Source organism: Oncorhynchus nerka, linkage group LG23, assembly GCF_034236695.1.
Source record: "Oncorhynchus nerka isolate Pitt River linkage group LG23, Oner_Uvic_2.0, whole genome shotgun sequence".
In the NCBI taxonomy this organism is placed as follows: domain Eukaryota; kingdom Metazoa; phylum Chordata; class Actinopteri; order Salmoniformes; family Salmonidae; genus Oncorhynchus; species Oncorhynchus nerka.
Window position 1 is genome coordinate 23770271 of NC_088418.1, and position 19268 is coordinate 23789538.

Here is a 19268-nt window from a genome sequence, read left to right on the forward strand (position 1 = left end):
GCAAGTCTCTCATCGGCTTGTTAAATCATGTCAGCTGACATGGTCAGACATCACCACAGGCAGGGTGAAAGCCTGTACCCATTCTGCCCATTAAAAGACTGATGTGGTCCAAGTCTGGCCACTGGAGGCTTAACTTAGCTCCGCTCTGGATCCTTGCACTGGAATCTCATCAGTTTAGTGAACAACAGCAGCCTCTCTGAAGCAGTGTACCATGACTGAGATCCAGAGCGATGGGATGGCTTCTCCCCGGCTCTGCTGTGTTGACAGACCATAGAGGCAGTGGAAGCAGCAGCAGGCAGCAGCTCACAAAAGAGGTTTGGCTGAAGTGAGCAGGGCACAGCACACAGTATGATAATGACACTATGAGCTGAGCTCTTCAGTTTGCCCTAGCAGCAGCAGCAGCTAAAGCATTATCAGATCTGTTCTGGGTCATTATCCTCCCGTTCACACAGATCTGGCACCGGCCTCATCTAATGTGCAGGCAGGAAGCAGAGTGATGCCGCCATCTATGCCCGCCTGGCACCCGCCAACACGGCAGGACCTGTTATACAAAGAAAAGGTCCATGCAGGATGTCAACCAGATAATCTGTCAGTGTCTCTGCCTTGACAGAAGCCCAGAGGTACAGTTTCACAACGATAAAAGTGATTGACTGACCAAAAAGTAAAAGGTCCCTAGAAATACATGCACAAGGAAACAGAGACATACTGTGCAAGCTACATTGTGTTAGATTCGTAGGACCATTTCCTGGAGGAGAACATTTGCTAGCTGGTGTAGTAAGTACCCTGTGCTGAAGTGACCCCAGGCCGCCAGGCTAGCTGTTGGCAGGAGGGGGTTAACTCCTCAGACTGTGCAGTGGAGCTGCTCTAACAAGAATATTAAAGGCATGTCCCTGGGTGCTGACAGAGAGCACCGAGACAGGGAGAGGAGGAAGGAGAGATGGGGGGGAGAGAGAGAGCGAGAGAGAGAGAAGGGAAAGCAAATGAGAGCATGTGGTGGTGGTGGTGGTGGTGGGAGGGTGAATACAATTTTCAATGACAATGTGCTTAAGATCCCAGTTTCAATGAACGAACATATCATCCGTCAACGTTAATGTCAGTGTCCAGGGGAAAATGAAGGGAAATGGAATAGAAGCCATTCATTAGGAAAGGGGCAGGAGAGCCCAAAGCGGCCAGTCTCGCCCCGCTGATAGCCGCCCCGGGAAAATAAATATATACAGAGACCATTATTAATTGTGCATTTCCGAGGTGGCAGGCCAGGCACGATAAAAGGTTGGTTCTCATGCTACAGAGATATTATTAGACTAGCTGCCTGGGCTGGAATCGGTTAGTATTGTACAACTACCAGGGGCTGTCAATGGGAATGAAGACGAGGTTTCACTGCCTGCCTGGAGTGGCTGACTGGCTGGAAGGAGAATGGGCCTGGCTCTTTACAACAATGTGGATGTACTCAGTGGAAGCAATTGATACCATTGTTTTATGGATGGGGGGGGGGGATTAACTGACGACAATAGAGCCCTTTCACTGGAAATGTCAGCCGTCAAGCTGAGGGACTGTCCGACTGGGAAAAAGAGACTTCTATGAAAGCAAAGGCACAAAATGGATGTGGAAAAATGACACTGCCACAATATCCCCACACAAATTGTGAAATGCAATAGGTCTCTCGTGGTAGAATAGATTAGGCCGACAGTGTGTGCGTGTACGGCAATGCGAGAACAAAGTGAAATGTACCAAAATAGACAGTACGAACTCAATATAGATAAAGTAGTAAGCTACACCAAATTAAATGTACTAATTAGCTATTGCTTCATCTTCCACACAGCGATCTGAAAAACAGCCTTATGTAGGCTAAATCTGCTCAGAATCTCAATGTCTAAATCAATTGTCTTTTCAATCACACCCGATACAATGAATCACAATAATAGCTCAGTGATCAGACTTAAGGTTAGCCTCATTTCAAAAGAAGACAAAAACTGACCTAATTCTTCAGGCATATTAAACTGGTGAGGGACTTAAAATATCAGAACTGATTATCCATTCTAGGCCATTTTTTCCTTATGAGATTATACAATAGCTGATAATATTAAAGATCCCTCACCATAGCCTTCCAGCAATGCGTAGGTAACACAATGGCATTGGGACTCAGACTTCCCATCTGGGTTTAGGAATATTGTAAATTAGAGGTCGACCATTATGATTTTTCAACGCCGATACCGATTATTGGAGGCCCAAAAAAGCCGATACCGATTAATCGGCCAATTAAAAAAAAAAAAAAAACATGTATTTGTAATAATGACAATTACAACAATACTGAATGAACACTTATTTTAACTTAATATAATATAATAAATAATGAAACATGGTCCATTTGGTTTAAATAATGCAAAAAAGTGTTGGAGAATAAAGAAAAAGTGCAATATGTGCTATGTAAGAAAGCTAACGTTTCAGTTCCTTGCTCAGAACATGAGAACATATGAAAGCTGGTGGTTCCTTTTAACATGAGTCTTCAATATTCCCAGGTAAGAAGTTTTAGGTTGTAGTTATTATATGAATTATAGGACTATTTCCCCTCGATACCATTTGTATTTAATTAACCATTAACTATTAGATGTTCTTATAGGCACTTTAGTATTGCCAGTGTAACAGTATAGCTCCCGTCCCTCTCCTCGCTCCTCCCTGGGCTCGAACCAGCCACACAACGACAACAGCCACCATCAAAGCAGCGTTACCCATGCAGAGCAAGGGGAACAACTACTAGAAGGCTCAGAGCGAGTGACATTTGAAACGCTATTAGCACACGCTAACTGGCTAGCCATTTCACTTCGGTTACACCAGCCTCATCTCGGGAGTTGATCGGTTGTGCGCAATGCTTGACGCACAATGAAGAGCTGCTGGCAAAACGCACGAAAGTGCTGTTTGAATGAATGTTTACGCGCCTGCTTCTGCCTACCACCACTCAGTCATAAACTTAGATACTTGTATGCTCAGTCAGATTATATGCAACACAGGACACGCTAGATAATATCTAGTAATATCATCAAACATGTGTAGTTAACTAGTGATTATGATTGATTGTTTTTTATAAAATAAGTTTAATGCTAGCTAGCAACTTACCTTGGCTTACTGCATTCGCGTAACAGGCAGTCTCCTTGTGGAGTGCAACGAGAGAGAGGCAGGTCGTTATTGCGTTGGACTAGTTAACTGTAACTTTGCAAGATCGGATCCCCCGAGCTGACAAGGTGAAAATCTGTTGTTCTGCCCCTGAACGAGGCAGTTAACGCACCGTTCCTAGGCCATCATTGAAAATAAGAATGTGTTCTTAACTGACTTGCCTAGTTAAATAAAGGTATAAAAAAAAGATTTTAAAAAATGTTTAAAAAAATATATATATATATATATATATATATATATTTTTTTTTTTTTTAAATCGGCGCCCAAAAATACCAATTTCCAATTGTTATGAAAACTTGAAATCGGCCCTAATTAATCGGCCATTCTGATTAATCGGTCAACCTCTAATTGGAATAGTAACTTGAGGGGAGGCGCCCTGCCACTTTAAGACTTCAATGAAGCATAGTTAGAGCTACCACTCTGATCTAATTGCTTTCCTACATGAACACGGGAGAGCTGTGCACTCTGACATGTAAAGATTATTTAATACCATCAAAGTCATAAAGGGAGAAATAAAAGGAGGCGATAGAAAAGGGGGATGACTTAACCCTTTCATGGTCCCAGGGAGGACTAGGAGAGTAGGGAATCAGACGGTGGACCGGGTGGAGATAGAATCAGTATGCGTGAGCTGGCCTGTCAAACTCCCATCATCCAGGCTGACTAGAGCTCCTATATTCCGACATCACAGGGGCCTAACTTCCCCAATCCCCACTCCGCTCCACTCCCATGGCAGCGACTCCTACCCTCCTCCTCAGTCTTTTCCCACACTCGCCCCATTCCCAAAGGCAGCGGCAACATTAGCGAGTACCACAGCCAAAACCACTAGAACATTGCAATTTATTTCTACTCATTCTGAAGAGGTCTGGGGCTGGGGCCTGTTTGATGAAACCAGGCCTTGACCTGCATGAGTGTCAGCCACACTATTCAGCTGCACTCCAACTCCTACCTTCTCTATTCAGCAAGTGTTTCTTTCCCTGTGTGAACAGTTAGTCAACGGCTAAGAAACAACTTCATGATAAACAACATCAGAGTTGGAAGACTTGACACACCACACTACTGCTCATTATAACAAACTCCCAAAATGTCTGACTGACTAATGTATTTCTTTCATAAAACAGAACCAAAGCCTCAGCTCTCGAAACTGTGGTTTCGCTCAGAGCGGAGCTCCTCACTCTTAAAATAAAACCCACACAATCCCCGGCACCTCAGCGTGAGCGGGTCGACTCGGTTGAGGTGTTTACCGTTTAGCAAGCGCCGTGTGATATCTCCAGGGTAACCTGCCATTGTGGGGGACCTGTCTCATCTGTCATTTCTCCTGCACAGTCTCAACTTTGGGAAGCAGGAAGTCACCGACTGAACACAAGGGACAGATAGGGCTGTGGTAAGGCTATTCACCCACTGTGTGCCTCGGCTAACCAAAGTTCAAATATGTTGAGGTTGCCTTTTTGGTAGAATCTCTATACCAAATGTAGCTGTACTTTGTATCGCTACAATCAGTTGGGCAAACATTTCTGCCCATCCCTGAACCCCACCACATTGCTAGGAGTCTTATAGCCCTCCATCTTGCTAGACATGAGTATATTTGGTAGATAGGCTTAGTATTTAGCTACCGTATCATTTGAACTCATAATTCTACCTTCAATAAACAGTGAATGACAATCTACAGAGAGTAAAAGGCCACTTTTAGGAATAAAAGCTCCCAAATACAAAATGACATCACAAATCAGTGGCTCTGTGGGATACTAATCTCAAAGCTTTTTATAGCTAAACCAAGATAGACCAAAGCCTGTTGTTTCAAATGGGAACAAATGAGCCATTATGGACAGAACAAGCAAGAAGGTGGGCAGAGCCAAGCACAAGCTAGCGAGATCTTATTGCTGCGTTCTAGCATTCATTTGCATATTTCCGTTGGGGAACACCTATTCTGTGAAGTGCACAATAACTAAATTCACCTTTGAACACCTTGTAAACAACGGCATTTTTTCCAACTTTGGCAAAGTGTAAAGTCTACTAAACTTAGTCCACTTTGTTCGTAAAATATTGTAGTTTTGGGAACAGAAAACTGTATTGAGATCAATACTCCATGCTCCCGTCTGGCAGGTAGGTGGTACTGGTTAGTGCTGGCCGATATATCAAATTAATATGATTAATTCAAATGCATGTTTTTGCACGATATTCCAAATGTCTGTAATCGCAAGAATCAAGGTTTTGTTATTTTTCGTTTTTATGAGAGTTTATGTCCGCTTGTTTTCGCGTTGTATTTTTGTTCTTGTCTCTCGCTCCTTCTGTGCACCTCCCCATTTACACCAGAGATCTATATATAATGACGAGATGCCACCCTAACAATGGGAATCAAGCTTAGGTCCAAAATAAGCCTATAGAAACGCATTGAGCTTATAAATGGACAGATTTTAGCGAGAAGGAAACCTATCACTTCACCTCTTTCTCTATGGTTTACACACACACCAAGCCCCTCCCCCTGCCTCACACACCAACAAAGTTGAGAGATCACATCTTCCTCTCTGACATGCGGTTTCAACTTACTATTTGCATTTGTAGTTTAGTCCAACAGAATCGGTCATATTTTACAGTAATACAGATGTTAACTTTTCCATCGATACCATTTTTATGTCTCAACTACTCAAACTGCACGCAGCGCAGTCACTACTCAAATGAGAGCATCAATGAACATTGATTCTGGAAAGAGTGTTATACAAGCCGTCTAGTCTGTTTTATAAATGTGCAAGAAGCATAAAACACAATTATATAAGGAATTGTCAACTCGTTCTTAGTCTGAGAACTAAGTTAGGCCACTAGATTTCAACATCTGAACAAAGTAGTACAGGCTAACATGCTTTTCAAACAGTTGGAGACAGAGCGAAGGGTGTAATTAAACAATTCAACTGTTCTGCCTTGTAAGCTAGCAAACAGATCCAAGTTGACTAAACTTGAAATATAAAGATTAGCTGGCTAGTCACTATCACGTGGGCTTGAGAGATTTTTGATGAGACCTGTGTTCATTGTCTTGTTTTGATGCACTTGTTTTGAGATCAGCTAATGCCTGCTGCAGGGAAGTTAGTCATTATTAGTGAATGTGCATTATCCATGGTTTTAGTCAAATTTGTAACAAAAAAAGGGCATTTTCATAGACAGACTTGAAAGCCAGATCAGTGATTATTGCAATAACAACAAAAAGCTGGTTAAACTATTTTGATCAAATAATGAAGTTATTAGTGGGTCTTATGGTTGTGGAAGGCTTATATTTAGCCTAGGTATAACTTCACAAGACCGGAATTCTTTAGATTATTGCTGACTGTCTGAAATGCAGTGTATTGACATATAATTGTACAACAATGCTTATAAAAAAAAAATATATATATACCTTGAATCACTCATAAGTTTGAAAAAAATATATGATTTTTAGGTCATATCGCCCAGCCCTAAGTACTGGTGCATCAACGCTCAGACCAACAGACCCCTAAACAGCTTCTATCCCTGGCTATAAGACTGTTAAATGGCTAACAACTACTGATCTCCCACAGACTATCCACATTATCTCGATGCCCATCCACAGATCTCGACCCACTCTGATGGCAAACATTTACACACACACGCAGCCTCAAACCTATGCTGCTGTTATTGATTGCTAATTAGTATCTATGTATCTTGCCACTGGTCACTATTACTCCTGTTTACAGTATATTACCATAAATATTGATATTTTCCTATTACCAGTCACTTTTCAGCCCTGTTTACATGTATATCCTACTACCAGTCACTTCTTATGTATAAACCTACCTCAACCACTCCTGTAACCCTGCACATTGAATAAGGTACTGGCACTGACTTGTACTGTGGCTTCAGAAAGTAATCACCCTCAATGTTCCCTGGTAGAAGGAAAATCAGCCCGCGCAGAGAAGCACGAGATTGAACATCCCAATTAGTTTAGTTAACACTATCAATATTTCCCTCTACTGTGCCAATTGTGAACGAATCAACGCAATATTAGCCACTTTCAGTGCAACATACTAACTCTGCAAGAGATTTTCTTGTAGGCAGAGCACATTGGAGTAGGATTTCATTGCATTGACAGGCACAAATCAGGCCCATACACTACACAGACCGGTGCGCCATAACCATTCAGAGCAGCAGTTCCCCTATATGCAAATATACCATTGCCATATATGGATCTGTGCCATTCCCTTTGAACTGGACTGTGTTTACAGTATGAGTGGTCGTCAGTAGATGCACTTGTTTGGAGATCGAAGCAAGAGCTGCATGTAGCCACGTGTGCACATTTAGTTCATATCCTAGTTAGTGAGTTATTAACTAGTTAGTGAGTTATTAGCCCATCACTTGTAGTCAGCAATAGGGGAGTGGTTACTTCCTACAAGAGCACAAAACGTGTGCATTTTAGCCATCTTTGAAAAGCAAGTCAGGTAAAGAGCATTTTTGAGCAGGGCTTGAAAAGGCTAAATAGCCAACATGCAGTGGGTAGCATCATTTGTCTGATTCTCTGTAATAATGGTATGGCAATGATAATGAATGTTATTTTGTAAAGTGGTTTCTTGCATCACACAACACAAGTGGATAAACAGGTGAATGAAATCCTAACAGGTGAATGACAATCCCTATTATTTTCACAAGTCTCATGGATTGTCTACACTGAACACCACACATATGCTGCAACTGTAGGCCGAATAATAGAACATTTCCACGTTACAATGTTAAGAGATGCATTTTCTCCATTGTTTTTTTTTGATAGGCCTACATTATGATCAAATTGCCACAGTAGCCTACTTGGCCATTGTTATAACTGTAACCTAAAGCGGGTACAGCCTCAGTGTTCACAGTAAACGTGCTCCAGAAGTTGCATAAAGTTTCCGCTGAGCAGACCTGAAATTTGCTCAGTGCCTTTAAAAAAAAAAGTGGGAATATTGATCATACCCCTTTACTTTTTCAACATTTTGTCAACGTTCTACACAAAATACTCTAATTTCAAAGTGGATGAAAAATAAATAAAATACTAATATATCTTGGATTGATACGTTTTCAATACATTTGAACTTAAAAACTATTTGTTCCACAGGTTACAAGAAAAAAAAGAAAGCGTCAGCCATCTTGAATCACTATCATGTTTATTACTATCAAAGAACATTTTCCAGTGTCACACATGATTTTGAAGAGGAAGGAAAAAGTGGGGGAGAGCAGGGGGGAGGTCCTGTCTTACTTCAGAGGAGGTATGGTGAGGCGGCAAAGCAAGTGAGTGAGTGATGACACATTTATCGCAATGTGAAACCAAGTCGTGTGAGGTTTCTAACTGGCATATCTCATACAAGAAGGAAACCGACATCCGTAGACACACAAGTCGTTTGACGGTCGCTCAAAAAAATACTCCAACTCTATCTACACTCAAAATACAGTACTGGGCTATACAATTGAGTTTTCTGCTATCCTAAAACACATTGTATGGTCTAATCCTAAAACGTAGAATAGACAATCACCAACAACAGCACGTCTGCACTATATACTACATATAGAGTATCTGCCACAAGAGAAGCTGATGAACACATTGACTTGAGGTGCCTGCAAGGCTGAAGTTGATAGCTTATGACCATAGAATTCTAACGACAGTCCATGGCCAAAGGTGGACGCACCTTCAAATGAGTGGAATCGGCCATTTCAGCCACACCCGTTGCTGACAGACTTATAAAATGGATCACACAGCCATGCAATCTCCATAGACAAACATTGGCAGTATAATGACACGTACTGAAGAGCTCAGTAACTTTCAACATGGCACCGTCATAGGATGCCACCTTTCCAACAAGTCAGTTTCCTTAAATGTCTGCCCTGCTAGAGCTTCCCCGGTCAACTGTATTATAAAGTGGAAACATCTAGGAGCAACAACAGCTCAACCACGAAGTGGTAGGCCACACAAGCTCACAGAACGGGACTGTGAGTGCTGAAACGCGTATCATCAGTCCTCGGTTGCAACACTCACTACAGAGTTCCAAACTGCCTCTGGAAGCAACGTCAGCACAATAACTGTTCGTCAGGAGCTTCATGAAATGGGTTTCCATGGTCGAGCAGCCGTACACACACAAGCCTAAGATCCCCATGCGCAATGCCAAGCGTCGGCTGGAGTGGTGTAAAGATCGCTACCATTGGACTCTGGAGCAGTGGAAACGCGTTCTCTGGAGTGATGAATCACACTTCACTATCTGGCAGTTCGGAAGAATCTGGGTTTGGAGGATGCCAGGAAAGCACTACCTGCCCCAATGCATAGTGCCAACTTTAACGTTTATTGGAGGCGGCATAATGGTCTAGGGTTGTTTTTCATGGTTCGGGAAGGCCCCTTAGTTCCAGTGAAGGGTAATCTTAACGCTACAGCATACAGCAATATTCTAGACGAGTCAGTGCTTCCAACTTTGTGGCAACAGTTTGGGGAAGGCCCAGTCAGCATAACAATGCCCCAGTGCCCAAACCGAGATCCATACAGAAATGGTTTATCGAGATCAGTGTGGAAGAACTTGACTGGCCTGCACAGAGCTGGCCTGCACGGTGAACACATCTCAGATCCTCTTGCCCTTGAGGGAGGACAGGCGGAACCCAAGGACGATTGGATTGTTGACGTACCAGACCAGTCAGTAGACTAAATCTTTCCCATAGGGATCATCCTGTATCAGGAGTTGGCGACAGTGACACAGCAGATTAAACTTTTAGAATTGTTTCATTTCCACCGACCTGAAGGACCAAAATGGCAGGTTATATTACATACGGAGTGGCTACGTGACTGGATTTTCTGATGCCTTTTCCGAATAGCTAAACAACCGTACTTTTAGCGTGAAACAACGCATTCGCGCATGACATATTCTTAGTATGCAAAAATATTATGTTTTATAGTATGTGAATTTTCAAAAATCAAGTATGTTTGAAACGCAAGTATGTTATACTAATTTCGGCTCTACATCTAGTATAATTCTATGCACACTTCTCCACAGTGCATTGGAAGAGGTGGGCTTCGAGTGATCAGCACTAGTTCTCTTCAATTAGCCAAACAACTAAACTAGGCTACTTAATTGGGAAGATGCCAAATAGCGAAGCTTCCGTGGTGGTGTTCAATTGTAGGCTAAGTAGTTTTTGTTCTCCTTAAAATGATCACAAGTACTGCATCGTAAGCTACATCATTTGTATTTTTTTTTACCCAATGTGGATTTCAGTTGCCATTGAAAAGTGTTTATTGTTCTCTTGGCCTTCTTCAAAGCTTCTAAACTAAATACTACACCATCTTTTGATTTCTGAATGTGTCGGCACCGGGGTCCTCGGGTTGTGGCTGCGTTATTAATGTCATGTTTATGAATATGGATCGTTTTCGTTTTGTAGGCTAGGCTACCTATTTAATTGATGGATAACTCCTGAGCAGACATTCTGATCTCGTTCCCAACGATCAGTGCTTTAGTTTATTATGTTGCCGTCTTGCGGCTCTGAATGTGACGCACCTGACGTTCCACGTTTTTCCGGGTGCAATAGCCTTTTAATGTCAACATTTGAAAAGTTTTGGTGCTTGTCTATGTAGAATACTAATGAATCATTATGTGATCTTTCAAAATAAAGAAAGTCGCACACTCCATGTGTAATCTCCCACCAATTTAATGGGTATTTACCATCGTTTCGGCATCACTGTGCCCTTTTCATCCTGAGGGAGGCACAGTGATGCCGATACGTTGGTAAATACCCATTAAATTGGTGGGAGATTACACATGGAGTGTGCGACTTTATTTATTTTGATAGTTTATAGTTTATTCGCCATTAGTCAGCACCTCCACACAAACTATTATTCTGAGTGTGACATTGATTTGGCTTTGATCTAAATTTATTAAAAGACTACCCTGCAGAATGCGACGGTTGCGATCATGGCGTTTATTATAGTTACAAAATAAGTTTGTAGGCTACAACATGTCGACCATGCCGTTTATAGTACAACATAGTTACAACAGAAGTTTATATAAAAATAGTGTGTAAACATGTGCAAATCCTACTACATTTGTTTAGATCTGGGAAAGAGGCATCCTGGGGGGTGGGACGGGGGCAGAATGGGCAGTTTGATCATTACATAACAGTAGCTTTCAGGATTAGGACACTATAGTGACAGTCATAGCAATTCTAAGTGAACCTACTGCTTGGTTCAAATCAATCAAATCAAATCAAATTTTATTTGTCACATACACATGGTTAGCAGATGTTAATGCGAGTGTAGCGAAATGCTTGTGCTTCTAGTTCCGACAATGCAGTGATAACCAACAAGTAATCTAACTAACAATTCCAAAACTACTGTCTTATACACAGTGTAAGGGGATAAGGAATATGTACATAAGGATATATGAATGAGTGATGGTACAGAGCAGCATACAGTAGATGGTATCGAGTACAGTATATACATATGAGATGAGTATGTAGACAAAGTAAACAAAGTGGCATAGTTAAAGTGGCTAGTGACATAAGAATGCAGTCGATGATCTAGAGTACAGTATATACATATGCATATGAGATGAATAATGTAGGGTAAGTAACATTATATAAGGTAGCATTGTTTAAAGTGGCTAGTGATATATTTACATCATTTCCCATCAATTCCCATTATTAAAGTGGCTGGAGTTGGGTCAATGACAGTGTGTTGGCAGCAGCCACTCAATGTTAGTGGTGGCTGTTTAACAGTCTGATGGCCTTGAGATAGAAGCTGTTTTTCAGTCTCTCGGTCCCAGCTTTGATGCACCTGTACTGACCTCGCCTTCTGGATGATAGCGGGGTGAACAGGCAGTGGTTCGGGTGGTTGATGTCCTTGATGATCTTTATGGCCTTCCTGTAACATCGGGTGGTGTAGGTGTCCTGGAGGGCAGGTAGTTTGCCCCCGGTGATGCGTTGTGCAGACCTCACTACCCTCTGGAGAGCCTTACGGTTGAGGGCGGAGCAGTTGCCGTACCAGGCGGTGATACAGCCCGCCAGGATGCTCTCGATTGTGCATCTGTAGAAGTTTGTGAGTGCTTTTGGTGACAAGCCGAATTTCTTCAGCCTCCTGAGGTTGAATTCTTCACGACGCTGTCAGTGTGAGTGGACCAATTCAGTTTGTCTGTGATGTGTATGCCGAGGAACTTAAAACTTGCTACCCTCTCCACTACTGATCCATCGATGTGGATAGGGGGGTGTTCCCTCTGCTGTTTCCTGAAGTCCACAATCATCTCCTTAGTTTTGTTGACGTTGAGTGTGAGGTTATTTTCCTGACACCACACTCCGAGGGCCCTCACCTCCTCCCTGTAGGCCGTCTCGTCGTTGTTGGTAATCAAGCCTACCACTGTTGTGTCGTCCGCAAACTTGATGATTGAGTTGGAGGCGTGCATGGCCACGCAGTCGTGGGTGAACAGGGAGTACAGGAGAGGGCTCAGAACGCACCCTTGTGGGGCCCCCCGTGTTGAGGATCAGCGGGAGGAGATGTTGTTGCCTACCCTCACCACCTGGGGGCGGCCCGTCAGGAAGTCCAGAACCCAGTTGCACAGGGCGGGTCGAGACCCAGGGTCTCGAGCTTGATGACGAGCTTGGAGGGTACTATGGTGTTGAATGCCGAGCTGTAGTCGATGAACAGCATTCTCACATAGGTATTCCTCTTGTCCAGGTGGGTTAGGGCAGTGTGCAGTGTGGTTGAGATTGCATCGTCTGTGGACCTATTTGGGCGGTAAGCAAATTGGAGTGGGTCTAGGGTGTCAGGTAGGGTGGAGGTGATATGGTCCTTGACTAGTCTCTCAAAGCACTTCATGATGACGGAAGTGAGTGCTACGGGGCGGTAGTCGTTTAGCTCAGTTACCTTAGCTTTCTTGGGAACAGGAACAATGGTGGCCCTCTTGAAGCATGTGGGAACAGCAGACTGGTATAGGGATTGATTGAATATGTCCGTAAACACACCGGCCAGCTGGTCTGCGCATGCTCTGAGGGCGCGGCTGGGGATGCCGTCTGGGCCTGCAGCCTTGCGAGGGTTAACACGTTTAAATGTCTTACTCACCTCGGCTGCAGTGAAGGAGAGACCGCATGTTTTCGTTGCAGGCCGTGTCAGTGGCAATGTATTGTCCTCAAAGCGGGCAAAAAGTTATTTAGTCTGCCTGGGAGCAAGACATCCTGGTCCGTGACTGGGCTGGGTTTCTTCTTGTAGTCCGTGATTGACTGTAGACCCTGCCACATGCCTCTTGTGTCTGAGCCATTGAATTGAGATTCCACTTTGTCTCTGTACTGACGCTAGCTTGTTTAATAGCCTTGCGGAGGGAATAGCTGCATTGTTTATATTCGGACATATTACCAGACACCTTGCCCTGATTAAAAGCAGTGGTTCGCGCTTTCAGTTTCACGCGAATGCTGCCATCAATCCACGGTTTCTGGTTTGGGAATGTTTTTATCGTTGCTATGGGAACGACATCTTCGACGCACGTTCTAATGAACTCGCACACCGAATCAGCGTATTCGTCAATATTTCCATCTGACGCAATACGAAACATGTCCCAGTCCACGTGATGGAAGCAGTCTTGGAGTGTGGAGTCAGCTTGGTCTGACCAGCGTTGGACAGACCTCAGCGTGGGAGCCTCTTGTTTTAGTTTCTGCCTGTAGGCAGGGATCAGCAAAATGGAGTCGTGGTCAGCTTTTCCGAAAGGGGGCGGGGCAGGGCCTTATATGCGTCATGGAAGTTAGAGTAACAATGATCCAAGGTTTTACCACCCCTGGTTGCGCAATCGATATGCTGGTAAAATTTAGGGAGTCTTGTTTTCAGATTAGCTTTGTTAAAATCCCCAGCTACAATGAATGCAGCCTCCGGATAAATGGTTTCCAGTTTGCAAAGAGTTAAATAAAGTTCGTTCAGAGCCATCGATGTGTCTGCTTGGGGGATATATACGGCTGTGATTATAATCGAGGAGAATTCTCTTGGAAGATAATGCGGTCTACATTTGATTGTGAGGAATTCTAAATCAGGTGAACAGAAGGATTTGAGTTCCTGTATGTTTCCTTCATCACACCATGTCTCGTTAGTCATGAGGCATACGCCCCCGCCACTCTTCTTACCAGAAAGATGTTTGTTTCTGTCGGCGCGATGCGTGGAGAAACCCGTTGGCTGCACCGCGTCGGATAGCGTCTTCCCAGTAAGCCATGTTTCTGTGAAGCAGAGAACGTTGCAGTCTCTGATGTCCCTCTGGAATGCTACTCTTGCTCGGATTTCGTCAACCTTGTTGTCAAGAGACTGGACATTGGCAAGAAGAATGCTGGGGAGTGGTGCGCGATGTGCCCTTTTTCGGAGTCTGACCAGAACACCGCCTCGTTTCCCTCTTTTTCGGAGTCGTTTCCTTGGGTCGCTGCATGCGATCCATTCCGTTGTCCTGTTTGTAAGGCAGAACACCGGATCCGCGTCGCGGAAAACATATTCTTGGTCGTACTGATGGTGAGTTGGCGCTGATCTTATATTCAGTAGTTCTTCTCGACTGTATGTAATGAAACCTAAGATGACCTGGGGTACTAATGTAAGAAATAACACGTAAAAAAACAAAAAACTGCATAGTTTCCTAGGAACGCGAAGCGAGGCGGCCATCTCAGTCGGCGCCGGAAGTACGTGGTTAGTGGTTAGGTTACAGCTGACTAGGGTCTTTGCAGTTATGGCATAACTAGGGGTGTAACGATTCACCAATATGCATCGGTCCCTGGTTCATATACGAGAGCATCGGTCTGCGGGACCGCAAACCACTGATCCAAATGAAGCATGCATCGGTCAGAAAGTCGATTTAAATGTTATGAATCGCCTTGTTCACTTACATTTCTCAAATTACTTTTCTACCTTATGAAAATAACAACCGCCTCTTTTCCTTCAGTGTCAAACTAAGCACGTCATTATTATGACAGTCATTGATCCACAAGTCATTTTGCATGCCGAACAACCCCAGGCAGTATTAGCAGCCTAGTCAAACTGCGCATTCAAATGTATGTAAAATGGCTTGCGCAATATTAGGCTTTATTAGTCGAGTGACTAATATTTTGATCAAATGTGCTTTTGAAAATGGTGTTTTACCAGAATAAAAGTAGCCTAAGCTACCATCAGAGACAACTCTCATCTGGCTATAGGTAGGCTACATGCTGATCTTACATTCAATTTGATTTGGATTGTTCAGCATCAGCAATAGTTTTGGTAGTTTTGCTTAAAACAATCAATGTATTATGGTCATTTTTAGATATGTAGGGTAAAGTTGATCATTTCATAACGAGGACACGCACGTCAGCTCAGACAGATCCAGCTCAGAGAGCCCAAGCCCATGAGATCCATTATCAGCAGCCTTTCATTTTGAATAGAAGATGTATGCGTTTATGCAACAAATGTTAGTGCATCGAATCGTATCAATTTGTTCCTCTAATCAAATAGTTTCGACTAAAACGCATCTAGATACATGTCGAATCGTCTTAAAAGGGAAATATGCACACCCCTAGGCACAACATGTAACTGTGATTCACACCAAGCGGGAAGGTGACAGGGTGGGAAAATCCTCAGACACACCAAATGTCCCACTCAGCGACTAAGCCTCTGATGCATCTTGCTCTGAATGTCACAGGTTTTACAGAGAAAAGGGCAAATGACTTTTTCACAACAAAAACAGTAGTTTGTTGTACACATTATGCAGCCAGTCTTGGACAGGACATTGGAATAATCCATAGGAGGGCATTATTAACATATATGATATCGTATGGTGAATGATTGATTATAACGCCGTGATAAGACTACCTCATCGTCATACCGAATCCCAATGAAAATGTTATTACAGGTCTACATAGGAAACAATGGATTTAAAGACTTAAATTAAATACTTAATAAAAGCGTAATAATTGGTAATAATAAAGTTGACTGTTATGAAGGATATCCTAACTGCCGCAATTTCGAAATTACACTAGACTTTCACTAAATACATGGCCACAATGTTAATAATTATGTCATACATAATTGTGACATTTAATTTGGTCAGACGCTCCTCTGAGGAGGCTGCAAATGTGGGCATATGATCTTGACAAAGGTGCATCAAAGGTGTAAACAAATTGGGGGAGGCATCTGTTTCACAGTGTGACTTACATTTAACTTATTTGCAGAGAACAAAATACTTTTGTGCACACAGTTTTGGGATTGTTCAACATGAATATTCCATTGTCTTGACGTTCCATGGCTAGCTCCCGCTAAACTGCAGCTAAAAACCACTCAATTAGATCTTGTTTATGTGGGTACGCTTGTCTCATAACATGGTAAATAAATACTGTGAAAAAGTTAGCAGGCTGATTGGTTGACCTTGCGACAAGGTGTAGCGATGTAGCTAAATATTGAGAAAAGCCTGTCAAAAATCCAATCCACGAACTAAACTATAGGTAGCTTGCTGTCCCTTAATTACAACGTTTATATTTTGTTGCTTGCTTGTACTATTTCAATTATGGGAAATTAATACGGCAAATTGTTATAAAATAACTCTGTTTTGTTATCTAATTAGATAAGGATTGCTTGTTGATAGCTACTGTCAAGCACCGGACTCATAACATCTAACACCACGTCGAACTGTATGCATGATATCGACGTCGTACAGTATGAGGTTAGTGTACATAATAAACTGGCAATGCATGGCCCAACTGAAAATTAGAATCTCCTCGGATTGAAGGACTTCAATTAGTCATGACATTTACCTGTTAGCTACTGTTAATATTCAACTGGACAGCAAACTCAAAATGTTAACACGGTATGCCACATCCAGCGACAAGTGTAATTTCAAATACCTTGTACCTGTTGACTCCTCCTGCTTCCGTGGTTGGTGGAAGCTGAGACGCGTATGATTATTTTGATAGTCTCTCCAAAGTTGTTACCTGTAAAACCATTCGCAACGGTGGATAACAACGGGCGTCGACCCAAACCACCCTCCGGCAATTCGTCGGTGAAAGGCGTTCAGCGTGCAGAGAAGTTCAGCACAGCTTTTGCAGCCGCAGCCATTGAGGTCACGTGCTCCGGCTATGAACTCCAACACAATCCACTTTCCCCGCCCCCTCTCCTTTTATGGCGTGGTCCTCTGAAAGGGGATGTCCTGTTAACTCCAGATGTTCGGTCACTTTTTTCCAAAGACAGTACAGTATGGTTTAGAAAATCAGCTCCCCAGGAAATCTTGACAGGGCAACTCTAATAATTCAAAGACCGTATTTGAATTTAATTAGGTACAGTCAGCGGACCATTATTTTGTGGCGTGAACAGCGGAGGGAGAGCACACGTGTCTGTCCTTAGGTTTGTTTGTTGTCAAAACCTACTGCCAGAAATAAGACCATTTCTGTGAGTGATTGTTGGGTTTTTGGTCACACTAGGACACAATATAGTCAGTGAGACACTATACGTTCCTCCCATTGTATGTAACCCCAAAGTTTTTCCCTGCAAGCTTGGTATGGCGGGCAGCCACACTGGATGTTTGTCCAACAATGCCTCTGAGGCTGCTGCAACAAAGCAGAGTGGCATTGAGCTGTGTCAACTGTTACATATCAGCACACAAGTGAGGAATGCTGTGCTGGGGGTGACGTGGGTGGACACAGTGGTAGGGCTATGGGAGGACTTGGAAGCGGAGTGAAAGGTCTTCAAATGCTCAAAGCATGTTTTGGCGGAAGTGGTTGCTGACAAAATAGCGTGAGATAGACCTATTAAAAAGAGTGTGAGATAGGCCTATTTCACAGGATTTTGGCATATGAAATTGAGCCCTGGCGGGATATCCTTACGTGCACCGAAAGTAGACTGCCATTTGCCTGCAGACAGACAGCGGGACTTTACTCTATTGGCAGCCGTAGTGTTTCCTTAACATTATCTCTAGGTTTGGTTGGAAGGCCCCCAGGGTGTCCTCGGTACAGCTGCATCCTGGACGTGCAGTCAGGTTTACCCCCTAATGTTAGCAGGGATGTTGTACAGTCTCTTAATGGACTAACTGTAGTGCAGTGCCATGTCATGCATGTTTTATGCATGCTTTGCCTAATCCACTTTACGCCAAAATAAAGTAGGCTCGGGGATGTCAAAAGTCATACCTCGTACATTTATTTTATTGCTTTGAATAAACTGAAAAAAAAATCTAAGGTTTGCTAACATCTGCTAAATATGTGTATGTGACTAATAACATTTGATTTGATTTGAAAGGTTGCAAATGTGAACCGCTTATTTTTTAAAGCCTAACACCTGATGTGACAAGGAGTGATGCAGCTGTCAGTGAAGGCTGTGATTGATGTACGTCGACATATGTATGCATTTAGCCGACAGCACCACTCAAAAGTTTGGACACACCTACTCATTCAACGGTTGTTCTTTATTTTTTACTATTTTCGACGTAATAGTGAAGACATCAAAACTATGAAATAACAGATATGGAATCATTTTTAAAGAAATCAAAACATATTTTTATACTTGAGATTCTTCAAAGTAGCCACCCTTTGCCTTGATGACAGCTTTGCACACTCTTGGCATTCTCTCAACCTGCTTCAGGAGGTAGTCACCTGGAATGCATTTCAATTAACAGGTGTGCCTTGTTAAAAGGTCATTTGTGGAATTTAATTCCTTCTTAATGCATTTGAGTCAATCAGTTGTGTTGTGACAAGGTAGGGGTGGTATACAGAACATAGCCCTATGTGGTAAAAGACCAAGTGAATAATATGGCAAGAACAGCTCAAAGAAGCAAAAAGAAATGACAGTCCATCATTACTTTAAGACATGAAGGTATGTCAAGAACTTTTAAAGTTTCTTCAAGTGCAGTCACCCAAACCTTCAAGCACTATGATGAAACTGGCTCTCATGAGGACCGCCACAGGAAAGGAAGACCCAGAGTTACGTCTGCTGCAGAGGATTCATTAGTTACCAGCCTCAGAAATTGCAGCCCAAATAAATGCTTCACAGAGTTCAAGTAACAGACACATCTCAACATCAACTGTTCAGAGAAGACTGTGTGAAACATGCTTTCATGGTCGATTTGCTGCAAAGAAATCACTACTCAAGGACACCAATAATAAGAAGAGACTTGCTTGGGCCAAGAAAC

At 42.9% G+C, this 19268-nt stretch overlaps 1 protein-coding gene across 6 annotated transcripts in view; it reads right to left on the reverse strand.

Moving 5' to 3' along the window:
• Nucleotides 1–17226, reverse strand: part of raraa (retinoic acid receptor, alpha a) — a 227348-nt gene extending 210122 nt beyond the window's left edge. For 3 of the 6 annotated variants that reach the window (XM_029629348.2, XM_029629350.2, XM_029629346.2), the window contains exon 1: nt 16996–17226. The gene's annotated coding sequence lies outside the window, so the exon portion shown is untranslated. The remainder of the gene's footprint in view (nt 1–16995) is intronic. The other 3 variants (XM_029629349.2, XM_029629347.2, XM_065007963.1) reach the window with 2 other exon arrangements.
• Nucleotides 17227–19268: the final 2042 nt, after the last annotated feature.